Raw genomic sequence first — 22580 nt, 5'->3', positions numbered from 1 at the left:
GTGATAGTGATAGGCTGATGTTACTAGTCACTTTAGAAGCATACTAGCACTCCATTTTTTCCTTAAACTCTAACCACACTTTTGTACTAAATGAAGCATGCTAAACTTGACCCTGCAAGTAAACACTATAAAAATGCCAGTAGAATCTTGAAAATAATGAGTTACTTTGCAAAAAATAACTAGAGGTATAAGTGAAATGAAGAAAGGAGAATAGTAGAGATAAAAGAGTTCAATATCATCACAGAGAATTCACTGTTGGAGTGAAAGGATGGGGAAAAATAGACTTGACAAAGCTTTGTTCATAAAGGTCAAAGCTAATATTTGATTTCCTACAAATGGAAAAATTGTATCCCAATTATTTCCAAGGGTTTGTGATATGTTACATTGTACAAGAAGAGAAAGTGTAACTCGGCTGCATTTACTGAAACTTTAGTGTGTGAGAAGTGATGCACTAGGCACTGTGGATGAGTAATAAAATTATATAATAAACTATGATCTAGTATCAGCACAAGGAAAACACTGTTTTTTATTTAGTGAAATTTCGCAAGAGAGAACTACTTACAATAAGAATGAATGTCTTAGGAGCCCAGGAAATGATTCACCTTGTTGAGTGCATGTGGTATTATGCTCAGATACTCAGGTTCCAGCCTCCATTCCCCACTTACAAGAGGAAAGTTTCATAAATGGTGAAGCAGGTCTGCAGATGCCTTTCTCTTTCCCTCTCTCTTTTCCCCTCTCAATGTCTCTGGGCCCTATCAAATAAAATAAAAAGAGAAAAATAAAGAGAAAAAAATGACTGCCAGGAGTAGCGGAAACAGAATCACTGAGCCCCAGCCATAATTCTGGTGGTGATAAAAAGAATAATAAAATAAATAAGAATGAATATTCTCTCTTCTAGGTAAATACTTTTTTAAAACTTTTTGTATGCTTTTTATGTAATTTGATAGTACTTACAAGAATAAAGATGATCAGTAGCTTAAGTATATACTTTAAAATAAGAATGGTTATCTAGGAAAAGTTGGGTTTCACTATTTCAATACTGAATTCAAATTCATATATGTGATGCTATCTTTTACTAATTCAATATGGTTTTTTTGTTAAAAGAAATAAATTCAATTTACATTTGACTTATATGTAATGAAAATATCAGTTTTGCAAATAAAATGCATATACCACCCCTACATAAAATGAGAAATACAAATAAAATTACTTTGATATCCTCATCTCTTCATTAAAAAATAGAAGTAGTGAAAATCAATCTTAAAAGCATGTTACATTGTGTTCAACCCAACGAAAAGACTATTTGAAGAAATGAGAATAATAAAAGTCACTCCTAAACTTTGAAAGAACCATTGTAATGAACTAAAGTAGTTCAGTTTCGGATTGCTTGCCAGCAGTATAGTCACCTCCAACGTATTCATGTATTGATCTGAGAGTCTTTGTGACAGCGCATAAAGAATAACCATCCATGTCAGGTACAACAGCAGGTGCAATCTCCATTGAACTGATAACTTTGATTACAAAGAGGCTGTTTAGAGCACCTGGTGACCATGACAGGCTCTTTCTTCCCTGTAGAAAAGAAATTTCTTTTTCCTAAAAGTTTACTGGAATGAAACAGAAACTAACCAGAAGTCATCATTTGAGGAGGTTCTGCAATGGATTCCAGTGAAGACAAAGTAAGAGACCCATTGACTGAAAAATTCTTGTCTGGGGCAGGAAATTTCCACTCATGAACACTAGACCAGAGTTTCTACGTGAATCATTCTGAAGAAATTTTGACATCTTCTTTTAAATCAGATGGTAAATTTAGATAGTATGTATATTCTGGTATAAATATAGGCAAAAGACATGAATGTTATGTTGGAAATGAATGATTTGTTTCAATTATAAGATTTTTCATTAAAGCTTAGTCATAAAAAATTAGATATTGAATCCATATATATAGTTTTTTTATTTGTATGTTTTGAGATCACTTGAAGACATGTTTTCTGTAAATTTATCTCAAAACCTACAGACTATATCACTTGTTTGGTTTTGATTGTTTATAATGGTCCTTACTCTTCTGCATACCCATTAAATTTTCTTGACTTACTCTCTCAGTAGAACCCATGGTATTGCTATTTTACTATATTTAGAATAGTTTTAAAATACTTTCCAATGCTAAAAGTTCATCAATAGCCAATTCTGAAGTCAAATTACAATTTTCCATATTTGAAAGCATAGCTTATAAAGAAACAATGGATAAACAAGTTTTAGCCAAACATAAATTAATATCAAATTTACATGATAGAGCAATGAATTCTTCTATGAATGAGGTTAAAATTCTTCTGTTTGTACTCTATTTAGAGGAAAATAGAGATGACAGATCTGTGGATGCCACTGATAGCATTATTTCAGTAGCAGAAGCAAACAAATGCCCCAAAGAGATGATCTGAGTTCCCATTAGTGCATACCAGCTGGCTAATATCACTGAGCTCATCCAGAAAGTCTCATAGAAGTGGGACTCTTTGCTATGCAAAACTTGAACTGAGAATTCATGAGAGGATTTTATTTCAGTCATAGAGCATGTTGTACACGTTTGGCTTAATTCACTTAAAAAATCAGCAGCCTGTGATTTGATGTTTGTGAGTCTCTGGTTGCTAAATGCTTCAGTAATAACTTGATATTCACTGAGAATGTATGCTTGTGTACTGAGTTGATGCAGAGTTGATGAGTTTAAAATGGCTACCTGTTTGTATATAATTATCTTAGCAGGAGAAATGGGAGACATTGAGAAGCTCAGCAATCCCCAGTACTGTCTTCTTGAAATTGAGGTAACAGCTGAATATTTTTCAATAGCCTCTCATGCCCCCATACAGACAATTGGAGGTGCACTTGAGGAAGCAGTTGTAAGCAAGATTCCATGGGAGAGTAATGAATGCAGGTTTCACCCAATATCAATTCCTGGTATGCCAGCAATTGCTGAACTTATTTTCGTATGAGTTAACTCAAAAGTCTTATCATCCATAATTAATAAAGATTATGTAAGGGAAAATATTATTTGTCATTATATAATAAATTATAGATGTAATAATCTCTTAAGGAGGAATGAATCTTGGGTTAGCTCTTAAAATTTGAATAGTCATTTTCAAATATGTTTTTTTTGTTCCCAGATGATTTTGCTGGATTTTGAATATCAAAATTTAGAAATGATGGAGAGGAAACATCTGTGGAAGATGGTAAATCTGTTTGATGAAATCCCATTAGTTGAAATTAGGTCTTCAAACAAATAGATTTTGAAGGACATGTCAATGCTAACTGTTGCCAAACTAGCATTTGGGTAGAATGTTATGCATGAGTGAAAGTGCCTGTTTAAAAGTTTTAAGGAAAAAGGCAAGGGATAAGAAAGCATCTAAGCTAGTAGGTCTATTTTAGGTGTGTTCCAAGGGGCCCATGACTTTACTAGCTTTTTCCTGAGCCTGACATCTAACGGGTAGTTTATTATCTGGGGAGATGGTGGTCATAGTTAGAAAAAGGACTATAAAGCTGGATCAGGGAAGTAAGTAGCTCCCCTATATGAGAAAAGTATATATTGTTAATTGTAAACCCCATTGAATTGATCTGGGGCCCATATTCAGCACAAGGACCTATGTAACCTCTTAGCTCTCATTCTGTGGTCATGTCTAGGAACATTTCAGGCTGCACTAATTTCAGGGCCCATCTTCCATGAGTGATAGGTAGAATATGTTGCTCAACCTCTCTTTGGAGAATGGAACATTCCCTACCACTGTTGATCACATTGAGGGCAAGGTACTATACGGGCCCACAAAAAGGTCCATTATGTTGTCCCTGATGGAGATGACTAGTGATAATGGAGAGAGGGATTTGTTAGAGGCCTAGGCCCATCATGTCTATGTGGGAGGGAATCCCAGGACTCCCTGACTAGAGCCCCAGGTGATGGGGGCCTGGTGGTAACTAAAGAGTCATCATTATAGTATACCAGTCTCTTGCCTTTATTCAGCTTTTTTTTCTTTTAATTTTTATAGGGGGTTTAATGTTTTTCATTTACAGTAAATACAATAGTTTGTACATGCATAACATCTCCCAGTTTTCCACATAAAAATACAATCCCCACTGGGTCCTCCACCATCATGCTCCAGGACCTGAACCCTCCCCACCACACACCCCAGAGCATTTTAGTTTAGCGCAATACACCAACTACATTTCAAGTTCTGCTTAGTGTTTTCTTTTCTCATCTTGTTTTTCGACTTCTGCTGGTGATTCATCTTTTGAATACAAGCATCTGAATGCTTAAATTTAGTGTAATTTAAAGTTAATATGCTACTTAACATTTGTTTTAAAGTTCTTTCTCCAGTGAAGAATTATGTGATAGAAGAAATGGATCTGAAAGATTGTTAACTGGAAACTAATGTATTGCAATAGATAATTTGAAATATTTTTTGTGAATCATTTTTATTAATATTGATTTAGAAAGTACTATTCCTTATAGATTGAGAACTACATGAATAGTCTATTTTTTTGATACACATAAAATAATAATTGCATGTGTCGGTATGCTTCTAAAACCTCTTCTGTTTCATTTGGTTTAATCCCCCCTGCTTAACACTATTCTATTTACATAACCACTTTATTCTATTTACATAACCACTGTATTCTATTTACATAATCACTATATTCTATTTACATAACCACTGCAGGGCATTGGTTCAATCCCCACTGGTTCATGATATGTTTTTGCTCTGCCCCCTCTCCTTGTCACACTCTGATTTTCACCCCATATGTTGTTTTCTCCAGGCTGGCTTCACGGGTGGGTAACAGACGACCAGGGACTCATGGCTGGGTTGTACGCAGCATCTCTTTATTCATGCAGGACGCAGCGCAATCTATACCAAGCTAAGCTAAACGAAACTAAAAACTACAAACAATCTTGTCCTTATAAATATACTAGCCCAGTAGGGTGGGAACAGGATGCAATGCAGAGAGGGTGGAGAGAAAAGTGACTGGTGAAAATCAGAGTGTGACAAGGAGAGGGGGCAGAGCAAAAACATATCATGAACCAGTGGGGATTGAACCAATGCCCTGCAGTGGTTATGTAAATAGAATATAGTGGTTATGTAAATAGAATACAGTGGTTATGTAAAAAGAATGATGTGGTTATGTAAATAGAATAGTGTTAAGCAGGGGGGATTAAACCAAATGAAACAGAAGAGGTTTTAGAAGCATACCGACAGCATGTCTTTGTTTATGTTTTATTTTTACTTTCTTTATGGCAGCTTAATGGTTTACAGTACAGTTGATAACTCATGGATATTACAACTCTATGGTAAGTGTTTACAAAACACTCTCACCACCCAACTTGGATCCTTTTCATAATTTCTGATTAGTTCAGAAGAAATGGAATTTTATGTATGCCTACATAAATTCAGGTGGATGGAATAGTAGATGGGAATCTACTTTAAAAATAGTTGCATTAATTGAAGCATTTTTAACTTTATGAAACTGAAGGATTTATTTTTGTTTTATTTTGTTTTGTTTATTTGTTTGTTTTTGGAGTAGGGTAAGGGTTGAGGGAGGTTGGTTTACATTATAGTTGTTAGTACATGGATACTATATCCTCTCCCCAAGACAGGTGTCTGAAAAACACTCTCCTTCAATTTAAGTCCTTCTCCACCATCATGTAACCAGACTAAAAAGCCCAATTTTCCCCTACCCATCTCCTGTCCTCCTTTCCCAGAATCCTTCACCTTAACACAATGCACCAAACCAGTTCAGATTTTACTTTGTGATTCCCCTTTCTTTTATTCTTTCCTAACTTTTACTCATGAGTTTGATCATCTTATATACAGCCTTCCCTTTGGTTTATTTTGTTTCTACCTCTTCAATCCATTTGAGTCACTAAAGATGCCTGGTAACTTACTTATCTAGTTGGGGTGAAAAAGGGAAGGCCACTAAAACCAAACAAGGAATTTAGCATTTCCTCACAGTACAGCATCATTTTCTTTCTACTAACAGCAAGTAGTCAAGGCAACACACAATGCTGGCTGTAAGAGAAGGTAACTTATGACCTTAAACCTATGACCTCAGGGACAAAATAAGTTCAGTTGGTTGCCAATACATAAAAGTAATTTGCAGCAACTGGTGGTGGATACCTAGCTAATAGGTAAATATAACCCTGCTTTTATGAACACAGCTGCAGCCCAGCAGCAGAACCCTGAGACATGTGGCATATTGAAATCATACAGAGAAACTATATACATGGAGCACAGAACAGATCAAGGAAACAACAAAAAAAATAAAACCCTAGCCCCCATAAAAAAAAAAAAACTTTACCATTCAACATGTAAACAAAACAAAGACCAGAAAAAATAAAAATAGAAACACCTGCTGCCCAGCAATAACCAGCACAATAAATGTGTAAACAGAAATACTGCAGAAACAAACAACACAACATACCAAATCAGACAGACAGAAATGAAACAGAAGGATTCCAGGAAGACACAGAGATAAAGAACTATCATAAAAAGATAACAAAAAGCTCATTATGGGGACTCTCCAATAATCTTAGAATACTATGAGAAGTATATTCAAAAGTTGAAAGAATATTTCAGTAAAGAGTTGGGAAAGATGTTCCAGAGGCTTACCTACAGAGCAGTAGCAGCTGCAATTCTCTCCTCTAATCTTCTGAGTCAACTAGGAATGCAAAGGGAGACCACCTGGGACCATAACAAAACAGGACTAGAACGAATTCAGGGGCCCACCAAATCACCACCATTCAGTGCAAAGACATGTGGCTCATGGACAGAGAGGAGCCTAGGGAGAGATTAAGTGGCTGGCAACAGTTTGGCAACTTACAAGTTGAGACACAACCTCCAGTCTGTTTCACCAACAAAAAGATGGCTGAAGGGAGAGGGGATTCCCCTAAGACTCACCAAATGCAACTGTGAGTCTCCATTGCTACTGACCTCAGAAGCTGGAGAACGGGGAGGGGGGAGACCCTGTGCTGACACTAAAGGACAGAGAACTAAGGAGGCAACTCAAGAGAAGATCTATACATCTGTGGCCTAGCTGTGGGGTTGTGAGAGAGTCTATTTGCATAACCACTGGATTATCTCTGCCACACACTGCTTTATCTCTTGGTCAGGAGTCAGTGATTAAGCTAAGAAGCCTACTTATAGTTAAAAGCCCTCAAGCTCTGACAACACATGGGGAAGAAAAAAGAACAAAAGAGGCTTTTAAGCCTCTTAAGCCTTTTAAGCTCCAAATCAGAGATTAAAATAATTTTAAAACAACTGTCAATTTCCACAACTGTGAATGCTTTATTTGTCTAAGTAACTTACTTAGACACCAATCAATCCAGGCAAAAGTGATCACTAATTTGAAAAGTAATGAGACAGGGACCTCATAACATATTCTATATTGGTGTTGGGGAATATTGTGGTACGAACATTTGTTTATTGGGAGAAGAGCACAGGTCTTTATACTGAGCTAAACAAAGGACATTTTTCACATATGTCAGAGATTACAGGTTTTATAAAGGTCAGATTGCCCCTATGGTAGGGGGATGGTATGACAAGAATTGATGACATGCATAAATGTTAAAATGATTAGTGTCCATGATGCAAGTGAGTTAATTATCCAAGGGCATTTGAGAGAAGCATAGGGGTTAAACCAGTAAGGTGAGGTATAGAAGAAGAAAAACAAAGATTTATGTAAATCACAGATATCAAAGGACACAAAGAAATAGAATTTGTGGTCTTACTGCCTAGTGTTGGGTAGCTGTATGATACATTGTGTTCTCCTTTATGATCAAAAGGTGAAGTAGATGCATGAACTTTGAGTGAACCCTAAAGCAGGCAGCCATTTGTCCTGCTAGCAGGGGGAACTAAGTATGAGAGGCTTGTAGGCTTTCTGTGAGCTTGAGGGACTAACAAGGAGAAAGTGAATCTGGGAGACTTTTGCCTCTTGGCTCATCTCTATAAGGAGAGAGGCTAACAAGTGGGGTGTCTTTCCAGACCTCCATACAAGGATGGGAGAGCTCCCCTAAGCTCTACCAAGCTTTCACATAGTCCCAAAGTAATAGTCCCAAAATGTGGAAGCTCAACAGTACACTACTTAACAATTATTGGGTCAAAGAAAAAATCAAAAGGTTTTGAGAGTTGAATGAAAATGAAGACACAAGCTATCAGAATATTTGCAACATGGCTAAGGCAGCACTGAGTGGAAAGTTCATAGCCATAAAAAATACATTTGGAAACAAGAAAAAGCACAAATAAACAGCCTGATTGCACATCTTAAAGGCCTGGAAAATGAAGAACAAAGGAACCCTAAAGCAACCTGAAGGACAGAAATAACTAAAGTCAGGGCAGAAATAAATAACATTGAAAATAAGAGCACCACACAAAAGATCAATGAAAGAAAAAATTGGGTCTTTGAAAGAATGAACAAAATCGACAAACTTTTAGCCATACTCACTAAACAAAAAAGGGAGAAGACCCAAATAAATCAGATAATAAATGAAAGAGGATATATCACAATGGACATCACAGAAATTCAACATATCTGGGAGTTGGGTGGTAGTGCAGAGGGTTAAGCACACGTGGTGCAAAGCTACTTAAGGATCCCAGATGGAGCTGCTGGTGCCCCACCTGCAGAGGAGTCACTTCACAGGCGGTGAAGCAGGTCTGTAGGTATCTATCTTTCTCTATCACTCTCTCCCTCTTCCCCTCCTCTCTCCATTTCTCTCTGTCCTAACAATGATGATATCAATAACAACAATAACTACAACAATAAAACAACAAGAGCAACAAAGGGAAAATAAATAAAAAGAAGACCAAAGAAATTCAACATATCATGCGAGATTTCTATGAACAACTATATGCCACCAAGCTAGAGAACCTGGAAGAAATGAATGAGTTCTTAGATACCTATGAACTTCCAAAACTAAGTAAAGAGGAAATAGATAAGATGAGCAGGCCCATCACAGCTAATGAAATTGAAAGTTATCAAAAACCTTCCAAAAAATAAAAGTCTGGACAAGATGGTTTTACAAATGAATTCTATAAAACCTTCAAAGAAGAACTAATACCTCTACTTCTAAATGTCTTCCAGAAGATTGGAGGCACTGGAATACTCCCTTCCAGCTTCTGTGAAGCCAAGATCGCTTTGATACCAAAAGCACATAGGGATACAACCAAAAAGAAAATTACAGACTATATCTCTGATGAGCATAAATGCTAAAATATTGAAACAATTCTATCCAAAGGGATACAGCAGTATATTAAAAAAGATGGCTCATCATGACCAAGTAGGCTTTATCCCAGGGATGCAAGGTAGGTTTAATATTCATAAATTGATCAACGTGATCCACCACATCAATAAAAGCAAGACCAAAAACCACATGGTTATATCATTAGATGCAGAGAAAGCCATTGAAAAAATACAACAACCCTTTATGATCAAAACACTACAAAAAAAAGGGGAATAGATAGAAAATTCCTCAAGATAATGGAATCTCTATGAGCAAACCTGCAGCCAACATCATACTCAATGGTGAAAAACTGGAAGTATTTCCCCTCAGATGAGGTACTAGACAGGGCCATTATCACCATCATTATTCAACATAGTGTTGGAATTTCTTGCCATAGCAAAAAGCAAGCAGGAACAAGGAATTAAAGGCATACAGATTGGAAGAGAAGACATCAAACTCTCCCTATTTGCAGATGACATGATAGTATACATAGAAAAAAAAAACTGAAGAATCCAACAAGAAGCTTTCAGAAATCATCAGGCAATATAGCAAGGTGCCAGGCTAAAAAATTAACATACAAAAGTCAGTGACATTCTTCTATGCAAACACTAAGTCAGAAGAAGATGACATCCAGAAATCAATTCTTTTTACCCTAGTAACTAAAGCAATAAAATATCTAGGAATAAACCTAACAAAAGACGTAAAAGTCTTATATACTGAAAATTATGAGTCATTACTCAAGGAAATTGAAACAGACACAAAAAAGTGGAAAGATATTCCATGTTCATGGGTTGGAAGAATTAACATCATCAAAATGATTATACTACCCAGAACCATCTACAAATTTAATGCTCTCCCCATCAAGATCCCAAGCACATTTTTAGGAGAATACAACAAATGTTACAAATTTTTCTCTGGAACCAGAAAAGACCTTGAATTGCTAAAACAATCGTGTGAAGAAAGAATAGAACTGGAGAGATCACACTTACGATCTCATATTGTATTATGGGGCTATTCTAATAAAAACTGCATGGTACTGGAACATGAATAGATACACTGACCAGTGGAATAGAACTGAGAGCCCAGAAGTAAGCCCCCGTACCTATAGACATCTAATCTTTGACAAAGGTGCCCAGACTATTAAATGGGGATAGCAGAGTCTCTTCAACAAAAATGGGTTAAAACATGCCGAAGAATGAAACTGAACCACTATATTTTACAAAATCCAAAAGTAAATTCCAAATGGATCAAGGACCTGGATGTTAGACCAGAAACTATCAGATACTTAGAGGAAAATATTGGCAGAACACTTTTCTGCATACATTTTAAATACATCTTTAATGAAATGAATCCAAATACAAAGAAGACTAAAGCAAGCATAAAACTATGGGACTGCATCAAATTACAAACTTCTGCACAGCAAAATAAACCACTACCCAAAACAAGAGACCCTTCACAGAATGGGAGAAGATCTTTACATCAGACAAGAGGCTAATAACCAAAATATATAAAGAGCTTTCCAAACTCAACCACAAGAAAACAACTCCATCCAAAAATGGGGGGAGGACATGGACAGAATATTCACTACAGAAGAGATCCACAAGACCAAGAAACACATGAAAAAATGCTCCAAGTCTTGATTGTCAGAGAAATGCAAATAAAGACAACAATGAAATACCACTTCACTCCTGTGAGAATGTCATACATCAGAAAAGGTAACAGCAAAAAATGCTGGAGAGGTTGTGGGGTCAAAGGAACCCTCATGCACTGCTGTGGGAATGTCAACTGGTCCAACCTCTACGGAGAAGTCTGGAGAACTCTCAGAAGGCTAGAAATAATCCTACCCTATGATCCTGCAATTCCTCTTCTGGGGATATATCCTAAGGAATCTAAGACACCCATCCAAAAATATCTATGTATACATATGTTCTTGGCAGCACAATTTTGTAATAGCCAAAACCTGGAAGCAACCCAGGTGCCCAACAACAGATGAGTGGCTGAGCAAGCTGTGGTGTATATATACACAATGGAATACTACTCAGTTATAAAAAATGGTGTCTTCAAAATTTTCAGCCAATCTTGGATGGACCTTGAAAAATTCATGTTAAGTGAAATAAGTCAGAAACATAAGGATGAATATGGATGATCTCACTCTCAGGAAGAAGCTGAAAAAAAAGATAAGAAAAGAAAACACAAGTAGAACCTGACATAGAATTGTTATATTGCACCAAATTAGAAGACTCTTAAGGTGTGTGAGTTGGGGAGAATACAGGTCCAAAAATGATGGCAGATAACCTAGTGAGGGTTTTATATTTATATGGAATACTGGGAAATGTTATGCATGTAAAAACTATTGTATGTACTGTCAAATGTAAAATGTTAATTCCCCAATAAAGAAATAAAAAAACAAGAAAAAAAAGAGTTAGGAAACACAAAAAAGGAGCTAAGTATCTTCAAACAAAGTTCTCTAAGAAACTAGAAAACATAAAAGAACTTTAAGAAGAATTCTTTAAGAAATTTGAAAACATGAAAGGCAAACTTCAATCAGAGGTTACTAAGTAGTAAGGAAGCTTGAAAGAAAACTTCAAATAGAATTGCAGGGAGTCAAAGACAGTTTTGAGTGCAGTTCAAGCTCAGGTAGAAGGCTTAGGAAGTAGAGTTACACATGAACAAGAAGAATATCTAAGCTAGAATATACAATAAGCCCTCTCTTTCTATTTAAACAGGAGAGAGAAAAAAAGTTTTTAAAAGAATAATGTGACTCTCATATTGACTCTATCAAAAGGTCAAATGTAAGCATGATATAAATTCCTGAGGAAGAGAACAGGGTAGAAGGAACAGAGACCATTTTCAGAGAAAATTTAGCTGAGAATTTTCTTAGGCAATCCTCAGAACATACTCTGAAGAGGTAGAACAAGCACCCAATTACATGAAATGCAAAACAACCAACACCAAGGTAAATCATGTAAAACTATATAAAAAACAAACAAACAGAAAAAAAGGAAAGTACTAATGGACAAAGCAGTTCTATCAAATATTAATTAATACTAACTGAGAAGAGACTTATATATACCTATGTTTATAGCAGCACAATATTTTTTTTTCCAGACAGGGATGGGTTTTATTAAACTTTAAAACTTCTCACAGAGTGGCTACAGTGTGGTTTGTGCAGGGGGCTTCCAGATGCACTGGGTGGATAGTGGGGCATCTGCCAGCTCAGACTTGTATGAGACACTGGCCCTGGGGTGGGTGACTTGCCTGGGAGACCTCATGGCCCTCTACTTGATGCCTTCCTGCTTGTCCTTGATGACCACCCGGAAGCACTTCTCCAGCAGCGAGAGCTAGCTGATGAGGTGAATGATGGCATTGGTGAAGGCCTCCTGGGGGCTGTTGTGTGGGGTGGTCTGCACTCCGATGATTATCTTGTGCTCCAGGGATGGGGGACCTTGTAACCCACAAAGAGCACCTGCAGGTCCTTCAGCAGCTGTGACTTGATGATGTTGCCAAGAATGTGGTCTTCCTTGTTGATGGTGAACAAACAGGCATTGGGGACTTGTTGTCCTTGTTAATGATGATATTTTCATCCTTGAAGGCTGGAAGCAAGTCCATTCCCAGCAAAATAATTTGTAGTAGACAAAACCTGGAAGCAACCCAGGTATCCAACAGATGAGTGACTGAGTAAGCTGTGGTCTATGTAGGGAGGTTATGGAGATGTGGTGGAGACCAGCAGGGTTTGACCTGAGAGGTGGGTCTGTCCTGTTAGTCTCTCTATGGAGGGGTTGAACAAAAGGGGGGGACACAGGAACCTCAAAAGGTAGCCTGTCATATAAGACTTCCCTGCCTCACAAAACATCCTGCATCTTCCCACCTCCAGGAGCCTACATTCCTTTAAAAATTACACCTGCTCCACCCTGCATTCCTTTTATTATCTACATATCAGTCATTTACTTTGTCTTACAAATGACTAAAGTTCTCCTTAATTCCCTGCAGGGTATTGCTAATCCTACCAGTTGAACCCCCAGCAACAGGTGCTGGGGAGATCCATACCATTCCTAGCCCCTTTTGCCTTTCTCCACCCCTTTCCTAACCATGTATGATATTTTCAAGCCACTTTCATTTCTGTCTTGTCTCTTCCATGTCCTGAGCTGGAGGAGGGCAGGCGTGCAGATCTAGAGGCTGATGTTGGCCATTGCAGTTTGTGCCACGTGGCTTAACCAGGTGTGCTACCACCTGACTCTGGGGCACTCGAATGGATAAAGATTTGAATTGCCTTGCCACCATGAACTTAGTTCCTGGGTCATCTCTCTCTCGCACGTCACTAGCCCAACAGATCTATGTACACAATGTAATACTACTCAGCTATTAAAATGGTGATTTCAACTTCTTCACTCCATCTTGAATGGAGCTTAAAGGAATCATGTTATGTGAGGTAAGTCAGAACAAGGAAAAATATGGGATGATCTCATTTATAGACAGAAGTTGAAAAACATGATCAGAAGGGAAAACACTTAGCAGAACTTGGACTGGAGTTAATGTATTACACCAAAGTGAAAAGACTCTGGTTTGGGGGTGGGGGAGGGTTCAGGTCCTGGAACATGATAGAGAAGGAAGGCCTAGTAGGGGTTTTATTTTTATGTATTAAACTGGGAAATATTACACATGTACAAACTATTGTATTTTACTGTTGACTGTAAGCCATTAGTCACCCAATAAAGAAATTAAAAAATAAGACTTGTATAAATACACTATGTTAGTGTATTTCCACTCTTCTGGAAACCACAATAGAAAAAAAGGGATAGAGACTTAACAGAAAGTACTAGAGAAATCAGTGAGGAACTCATCACAGAAATACATCCTCACAAAATGTCAGATAAGAACAAATAGGAAAAGAAACAAGAATTTAAAACAAACTCAAGCGAAATCAGAATGAAGTAAACCACATCTATCAATAATTACCCTAAATGAGAATAACCTAAATTCTGTCAAAAGACTGTCAAACCTGTCAAAAGACTGAGTATCTAAATGGATTAAAGAACAGGATTCATCCATTATATGTCTTCAGGAACACACACCAAAACAGACAAACAAAAGAAAAACCACAAATGCAAGATTTATGTAAGAGACTGGAACAAGATGTTCCAAGGTAATAATTCAGAAAAAAAGAAAAAAAGACAGGGAAACAAATTATCTTCTCAGATAACATAGACTTTCAGGTAAAGAAAATAATCAAAAACAGAGAAGGACATTACATAACAATCAGAGAATTAATCCAACAAGAAGACATACCATTATAAATATATATTCCCAGTTCAGGTGTACCTACTTAAATATATTTACTAAACTTAGTAGAGATATAGGCAACAACACTATAATATTAGGCGATCTTAACACAACACTCATAGCAAGAGAAAGATCATTTGGACATTAAAAAATCAATAAAGAAATAGTGTTCATATGAGACCATAGACAAAATGGACTTAACAGATATATACAGAATTTTCTATGCCAAAAGAAATAGATACACATTCTTCTCAAATACACATAGAATATTCCAAAGGATTAGCCCCATGCTGGCCACAAAAGTAACCTAAACAAATATGTAAATATTAAAATTATAAAATGTGAATATGACAGCAGCTTGAGACTGGGGATTCTCTGGATAGGATAGGATACTGGGCCATCAGCAGGAGGGTGAATAAGGTTCTAAGGGTAAGACCACTCTTGAGTTAGAAAACAAAGTCCAGGAGGGAAAAGAAAGGGATATCTTTTGATTATTTCTGAAGCTCACCCCTTCCCCCACCCCAGAACCAGCCCCTAGGGGCTGGACAGCCACTCCCAGAAGGCTCCCCCGGAGCTATTTTCTTTACCAAGATCCCTGCCTCATTTGGGGTGTCATTCCAAACCTTTTCCTTTCTCTTTTCCTTCTCTGTTGCTTTGAGGTGGTGGGACTTGGAGGAAAAAAGAAAAGAAGGTATGGAGTGGAGAGGGAACACAATTCTTTATTCACTCAGGCACCTCAGAGCGCTGCAGTTGGGCCACGTGGAGCTAGCCAAAAATGGCCACCCCCCCACAGCACCCTTTTTGCCTCTCACCTCCTAAGTGGAAAGCAGCGAGAGAGGGAGGGGGAGGGGGAGGGGGAGGGGGAGAGGGAGAGGGAGAGGGAGAGGGAGAGGAAGTAGGAGGGCTTTTTATAGGGCAACAGCCAGGAGTGACATGTCGGGACAGGATTGGTTGGGAAAGGCACTTAAGAATGTCCCAACTTTTGTGGGAACTGGCACTAATCTGAGGGGACATCTGCACAGCACTTCTCTCTATCTCTTTCTTTCTTTTTTCTTTTTAAAGTAGCAGGAGCTCTATTTGAGTGACAAAATATCTGACCAATCAGAACTCACCCCTGCCTGGGAAAGACTACCTGGAAGTTTATTTTTTTTTTTATTTTTTATTTTTTGTATGTGGATACTTTTTACAATTGGCTGTCTTTGCTGAGGCTGCCTACAGCAAATCCAGAGTGGTCCAAGTTGCAGACTAATTGTTAGGGTATTTTACTCTCTTCTATCTTATTATTACTATTATTATGTTTGTATGTCCCTTTTGCCCCTTCCTTCTTCAGGTTGACCAAAATTAACTGTTGTTGTTTTCTCCATTGCTAAGTGACTGGGTGTCTTATCCAGTGTGACAGGAACTTGCTTTTCCCCTCCACTCTCTTTCTCCCTTCTCCTAATTAAAAAAAAAAACAAAAAACTTTTTCCTTTCACTGATCTTTTTTTTTTTTTTGTCTTTTTTTCTTCCATCCTCCTTGTTTTGTTTTCTGAATTTACTGATACTCGTTTGTGAATTACTTTGGGGAGGAAATCTGACTCGGAGTGGACTCTCTCTTTCTCTGTGTATGTCTCTTTTCTCTATTTCCCTTTCTCTGCTTGCTCTCCCTAGAATTTACAGTGGACAGTAGATTTGCAAAACTGTCTATTCGTGCTTTCCATTTTTTTTCCTTTCCCTTTCTTTTTTCTTTGGACTTGGTTCCTATTTTTTTCTTGGACTGGAGGTGTTGTTTGGCTAACTGGTATTGGCTGAACTGCATCAATCCTTGCTTCAGTTACCACTTTTGTAATTTCTGAGGTTGGGTAACTACATTTGACATAAATAGATTTAATATAATGTGGTTTGTACTCAAAACACAACAATTGTAGAGTGGCAGAACAGAAAAATTTTTAAAAAAGCATCAATAAAAAGAAAATGGTTAAATCAAGAGCAAATAAAACAGCTACTACAATGAATCAAGATAGAAACCCAGAAGAAACTCCAAATCGGTCAGAAGTAACCATAGATTAAAAAAATATTCAAGCAATAATAAACCTAAGAATCCCAGAAATGAAGGGAACTATGGAGGAAAGTGTTAATCAGAATAAGGGAAACAACAAATGAGACCCTCAAGGAAAATACAAGCTACCTTGAAGTAATTAGAGAACTGAAAACTGAAATAGCTTAACTAAAAGGTCAATTAGCAGAACAAGTTAATACTATAACTGAACTGAAGAAAGAAGCTGAGGGAAGGGAAAGCAGGCTAACAGAAGCAGAAAACAGAATTAGTCAGACAGAGGATGAGCTAAAGAAAAAGAAAGAGGTAAAAAAAAAAAAAAGCTAAAAAAGAGATTGAGAAACAATGAAAAGAACAACAGAGACAAGAAGTAACATTAGCATAATTGGCCTACCATAGGAAGAAAGAGATAAAGGAGAAGTAAACATTATAGAGGAGATAATAGAAGAAAAGATGGAGCATATGTTCACACATATCCATAAATTAAGGCAAAATATATACATGAAAGCAAAAATTCACAAGAATCTGTAGTGAGTGAGTATAATTCATAATGAAATAGTGTCTACTTAGACTTAGATACCCTCCTCACCTACTTCCTAGTAAAGTTGTCTCACTCACTTCAAAGCTAACCTCATCAAAGCAAGGACTGCAAAAGCTGAATAAGGGCAAGAAACTGGCATACTCTAATGATAACTCTTTAGTCATTATCAGGCCACACCATCACCTGGGGCACTATTCGGGGAGTCCTGAGATTCCCAAACAGACATGATGGGCCTAGACCTAGAATAAATCCCTCTCTCCATTGTTACCAGTCATTTCTATCAGGAACAACAAAATAGACCCCTTTGTGGGCCCCCATAGGACCTTGCCCTCAACTTGGATCAACAACTGTAGAGAATGTCCCATCCTCTGAAGGGAGGCTGGACAACATACTCTGTCTTCCACCTGAGGAAGATGGGTCCTGATACTAGGGAAACTTGGAACATTCCTACCACAGAATGTGAACTCAGATCTATAGGGATGCAGAAGTTACATAGGCTTCTAAGCTGAATATGGGCCCCAGATAACATTAAATCGATGGGGTTTACAGTCAACAATATTTATACCCCTTTTCCATATTTGGGAGCTACTCTCTAACCTGATCAAGCTTTTTGGTCCTTCTGCTAGCCATGGCATCACCTCCCCAGACAATAATTAGGATCCACCTGCATATCAGATTTCAGGTTCAGGCAAAACAAAACAAAACAAAAACCTAGTACAGCCACAGGACCTTTGGAATATAAGTAAAATATGCCTACTAGCTATCTACAAAATGGAGGACCCCCCAACTCTTCATCTTCACTATTCCAGCCTTTAGGTCCATGATTGGTCAACAATTTGTTTGACTTTGTATATTAACTCTCTTTTCAACTACCAGGTTCCATATGCTGTCTGTTGCCAACCAGACTTCCCTGGACAGACAACCCCACCAATGTGTCCTGGAGCTCTGCTTCCCCAGAACCCTTCCCCATTAGGGAAAGAGAAAGACTGGCTGAGAGTATGGATCAACCCATCAACGCCCATGTACAGTAGGGAAGCAATTACAGAAGCCAGACCTTCAGCCTTTTGCATCCCACAATAACCTTGGGTCCATACTTTCAGAGGGTTAAAGAATAGGAAAGCTATCAGGGGAAGGGATGGGATACAGAGTTGTGGTGGTGGAAACTGTGTGAAGTTGTACCCCTCTTATCCTATGGGTTAGTCAATGTCTCCTTTTTATAAATAAAAATTTTAATAAAAAATGACAAAATGCATAATCTCTGACCATATTGGTATGATGCTAGAAATAAACCACAAAAATGAAAAGAGGCTGTGCCAAAAATCTGGTGACTAACCAACATGCCTCTGAATAAGATATGGGTCATTGAAGACATCAAAAAAAAATTAAGTATTACTACAATCAGCACCAGTAAAAATGAAGAAACCAGCTATCAGGCCCAATGAGATGTAGCAAAAGCAGTTCTGAGAGGGAAGTTCATAGAATACACACCCACATTAAAAAAAGAGAGAGAGTGAGAAAAAAACTAGTAAGCCATCTAACATCTCAACTGAACCAACTAGAAATGCAGTAACAAAGAGACCCAACACTCAGCAGGAGACAGGAAATAGTTAAAACCAGAGAAGAAATCAATGAAATAGAAAGAAAATACCATTAGGAAGATTAATGAAACCAAGAGCTGATTCTTTGAAAGGATAAGTAAATAAGCCACTAGCTACACTCATTAAGAGAAAGAGAATAATAAAAATCACTATAATAAAATCACTCAGAAGTGAGAGATGAGCTATTATAGCAGATAAACAGAGATACAAAGGATCATGCAAGACTAACAAGGACATCTATATGAAAATAAATTTGGCAACTCAGAAGAAATAGACATATTCTTACAGTCACACCAACTGCCATCCAACTGACACAAGATGAAGTAGATTAATTTAACAGATCAATCACTTGTAAAGAAATTGATATAGTATTCCAATAATCAAAAGCCTCCACAAGAACAAAAGCCAAGGTCAAGATGTCTATACTAACAAATTCTATAAAATATTCAAAGAGGAATTAAAACCCATGCTCCTCAGACTCAACCAGAAAACACATTCTTTGAGGCTAACATCACCCTGATCCCCAAAGCAGGGAAGAACTCCACCAAAATAACTAAATGTAGGCCTATATCCCTGACAAAAACTGATGCAAAGAGCCTCAACAAAATTTTGACTAATCAGATCCAACAGCATATTAAGAGAATAATCCACCAAAACCAAGTGAGATTTGTCCTTGGGAAACAAGGATGATTCAACATATGCAAATCAATATGTTCTACTATATCAACAAAAAGAAATACAATAATTATATGATTTTATCAATTTAATGCAAAAAAAAATCCTTTGAGAAGGTCCAATAGCCATTTATAATAAAGGTCCTCAAGAAATTGGGAGTAGACGGAAAATTAGTAAAATTCCACAATAAAATTTAGTCAAATCCTGCTTTGAGTTTCCCTCTGTTCTTCTTTCTAAACTTCTGTTTATGAGTGAGAACATCCCATACTCATCTTTATCTTTCTGACTTAGTTCACTTAACATAATACAGGAAATCATCAATAAATTCAGTAAAGTAACAGATTACAAAGTCAATATTCACAAATCTGTGGCATTTCTCTACACAAAATATGGGCCAGAGAAAATGGAACTGAAGTAATCAATCCAATTTACAACTGAACCCCAAAAGCAAAAATACTGACGAATAAATCTAACAAAAGAGATTAAGGACCTTTTAAAGGAAAACTATGACACTGTTAAAAGAAATAGAGGATAACACAAAGAAATGGGAAGAAAAGCAGTTGTTCATGAATTAGAAGAATAAATATGAAAATGGCAATTCTACCAAAAGTAATTTATAGATTCAATGCAATTCCTATTAAAATCCCATCAACACATTTTAATAAAAATTGAATATTTTAAAATTTCTATGGAATTTTTAAAAATTATGAAAATCATGATCACAGAATGTGAGTTCAGATCTACAGGAATGTAGAAGTCACATAGGCTCTTAAGCTGAATATGGGCCCCAGATCAGAACAAATTGATAGGGTTTACAATCAACAATATTTATATTCCTTTCCCAAGGGAGCTACTCTCTTCTCTGATCCAGCTCTCTGGTCCTTTTTCCAGCCTTGACATCATCTCCCCAGACAATAACTTGGATCTACCTGCATATCAGATTTCAGGCTCAGGAAAGGAAAAAAAAAAAAGCCTAGTGTAGTCACAGGCTATTTGGAATAGAATTAAAATAAGACTAGTAGAAATCTACAAAATGGAGATGCCACCAACTCTTCATGGGCACTATTCCAGCCTTTACATTCACGATTAGTCAACAACTTGTTTGACTTTATATGTTAACTCTCTTTTCAGCCACCAGGTTCCAGATGCTACCATTATGACAACCAGACTTTCCTGGACAGACAATCCCACCAATGTGTCCTGGATCCCCACTTCCCCAGAGCCCTACCCCACTAGGGAAAGAGAAAGACAGCCTGGGAGTATATATCTACCTGTCAACACCCATGTTCAGCAGAGAAGCAATTACAGAAGCCAGATCTTCCACCTTCTGCATACCATAATGACCCTGGGTCCATACTCCCAGAGGGATAAAGCATAGGAAACCTATCAGGTGAGGATATGGGATAGGGAATTCTGGTAGTGGGAATTATGTGGAGTTATATCCCACTTATCCTGTGGTTTTGTCAATTTCCTTTTTTTAATTAATTTTTTTATTATTAAAAGCAAAAGCATGTCTGAGAAAAAAAGAAATGAGGCATTACAATGCCTGACATCAGGTTATACTACAAAGTAGTAGCAGTTAAAACTGTGTGGCATTGAAACAAATATATATATATATATGGAGTAGGGTGAAGAGCCCTGTTCTTAAACCATACATGTATAGGAACCTCATATATTACAAAGGGGCCAAAACTGAACAATGGGGAAGAGAAAGTCTCTTTAACTAATGGTGTTGGGAGTAATAGACAGCCAAATGGTGTTAGGAATAATTGACAGTCACATGTAGAAAAATGAAACTAGACCACCAATTAAGACTATACACCAACATTTTCTCAAATAGATCAAAGATCAGGATATTAGACCTGAAAGTATAAAATGCATAGAAGTACACATTGCTGAAACATTTCGTGCTATTAACACTAATGATATATTTGGAGATTCTACCCCATGGACAATGTAAACTAAGCAAGCTTGAACAAAGGGGGCTATATCAAATAAAAAATCTTCTACACATCAAAAAAAATTCCATAAGAATAAACAGGAAAACCAGCAACTGGGAGAACATATTTGCACGCCACACTTCAGACTTGGTTGATATCAAAAATCTATAAAGAAATCATACAGCTTGGGAGGAGGTGGTAACACACCTGGTTGTGTGCACATATTAGAATGTGCAAGGGCCTGAGTTTAAATCCCCAATCCCCACCTGCAGTGGGAAAGTTTTGCAAGTAGCGAAGCCATGCTGTGTCTCTTTTTCTATCTGTCTCCCCCTACCATCTCAGTTTCTTGCTCTCTATATTTAATACATAAAATAGTAAAATATAAATAAAAAAACTCATACTGATCAACAAAATTACAACCCAATAAAATAGTGGGCAGAAGATATGAGTAAACAGTTCTCTAAAGAAGAGATACATATGGCCCACAGACAAATGCAAAAACACTTCAATTCACTCATCACCAGAGAAATGAAAATTAAAACCAGTGGTGAGAGTGGCTTTCATCAACAAAACTGGAGAAGGTAAGTGTTATAAAGTATGTGGAGAGAGAGGAACTCTTATTACACAGCTGGTGGGAATTTAAACTTGTACAACCTCTATGGAGAATAGTATGGAGAATCCTTAAACAAATACAAATGCAAATACCTTATGATCTAGCAATTCCATTCCTAGGCATTTATTCAAAATACATAATACTAATTTGAAGGAATATATATGTAACCCCATATTCATAGCTGCATTATTCACAATAGCCAAATCACCAATATATCCAGTTGAAGCAGCCAAAATTCCTTTCAACAGATGACTGGATAAATACATTATGGTGCATATACTCAATGGAGCAATACTCAGCAATAAAAATGATGATGACATTGTTTCCTTTGGAGTAAAGTGGATGGAACTGGGGACTATTCTTAGTGAAAAGAGTAGGAAGGTAAAAGACAACTACAGGATGGTTTTAATCATATGTGAAATTTAGAGAAGTGAACACAGGAAAGTGAAACAAAAATTCAACCTATATCCTGACTGTGAAAACTATAATGGTTATCTAGGGGTAGTAGTGGGGGGACCAAGACCTTTGGTCATGGGAAATGCATGAAATTATAATTGTATGAATTTATAATCTCATAAATAATTATTAATTTAACATGTCTAGGGGGGCAATAGATTTAATATTCAAGTTATCTAAGTGCCTAGACCATAT

Source organism: Erinaceus europaeus, chromosome 4 (genome assembly GCF_950295315.1).
Source record: "Erinaceus europaeus chromosome 4, mEriEur2.1, whole genome shotgun sequence".
Taxonomy (NCBI): domain Eukaryota; kingdom Metazoa; phylum Chordata; class Mammalia; order Eulipotyphla; family Erinaceidae; genus Erinaceus; species Erinaceus europaeus.
Note: the sequence above shows the minus strand (reverse complement) of the source record.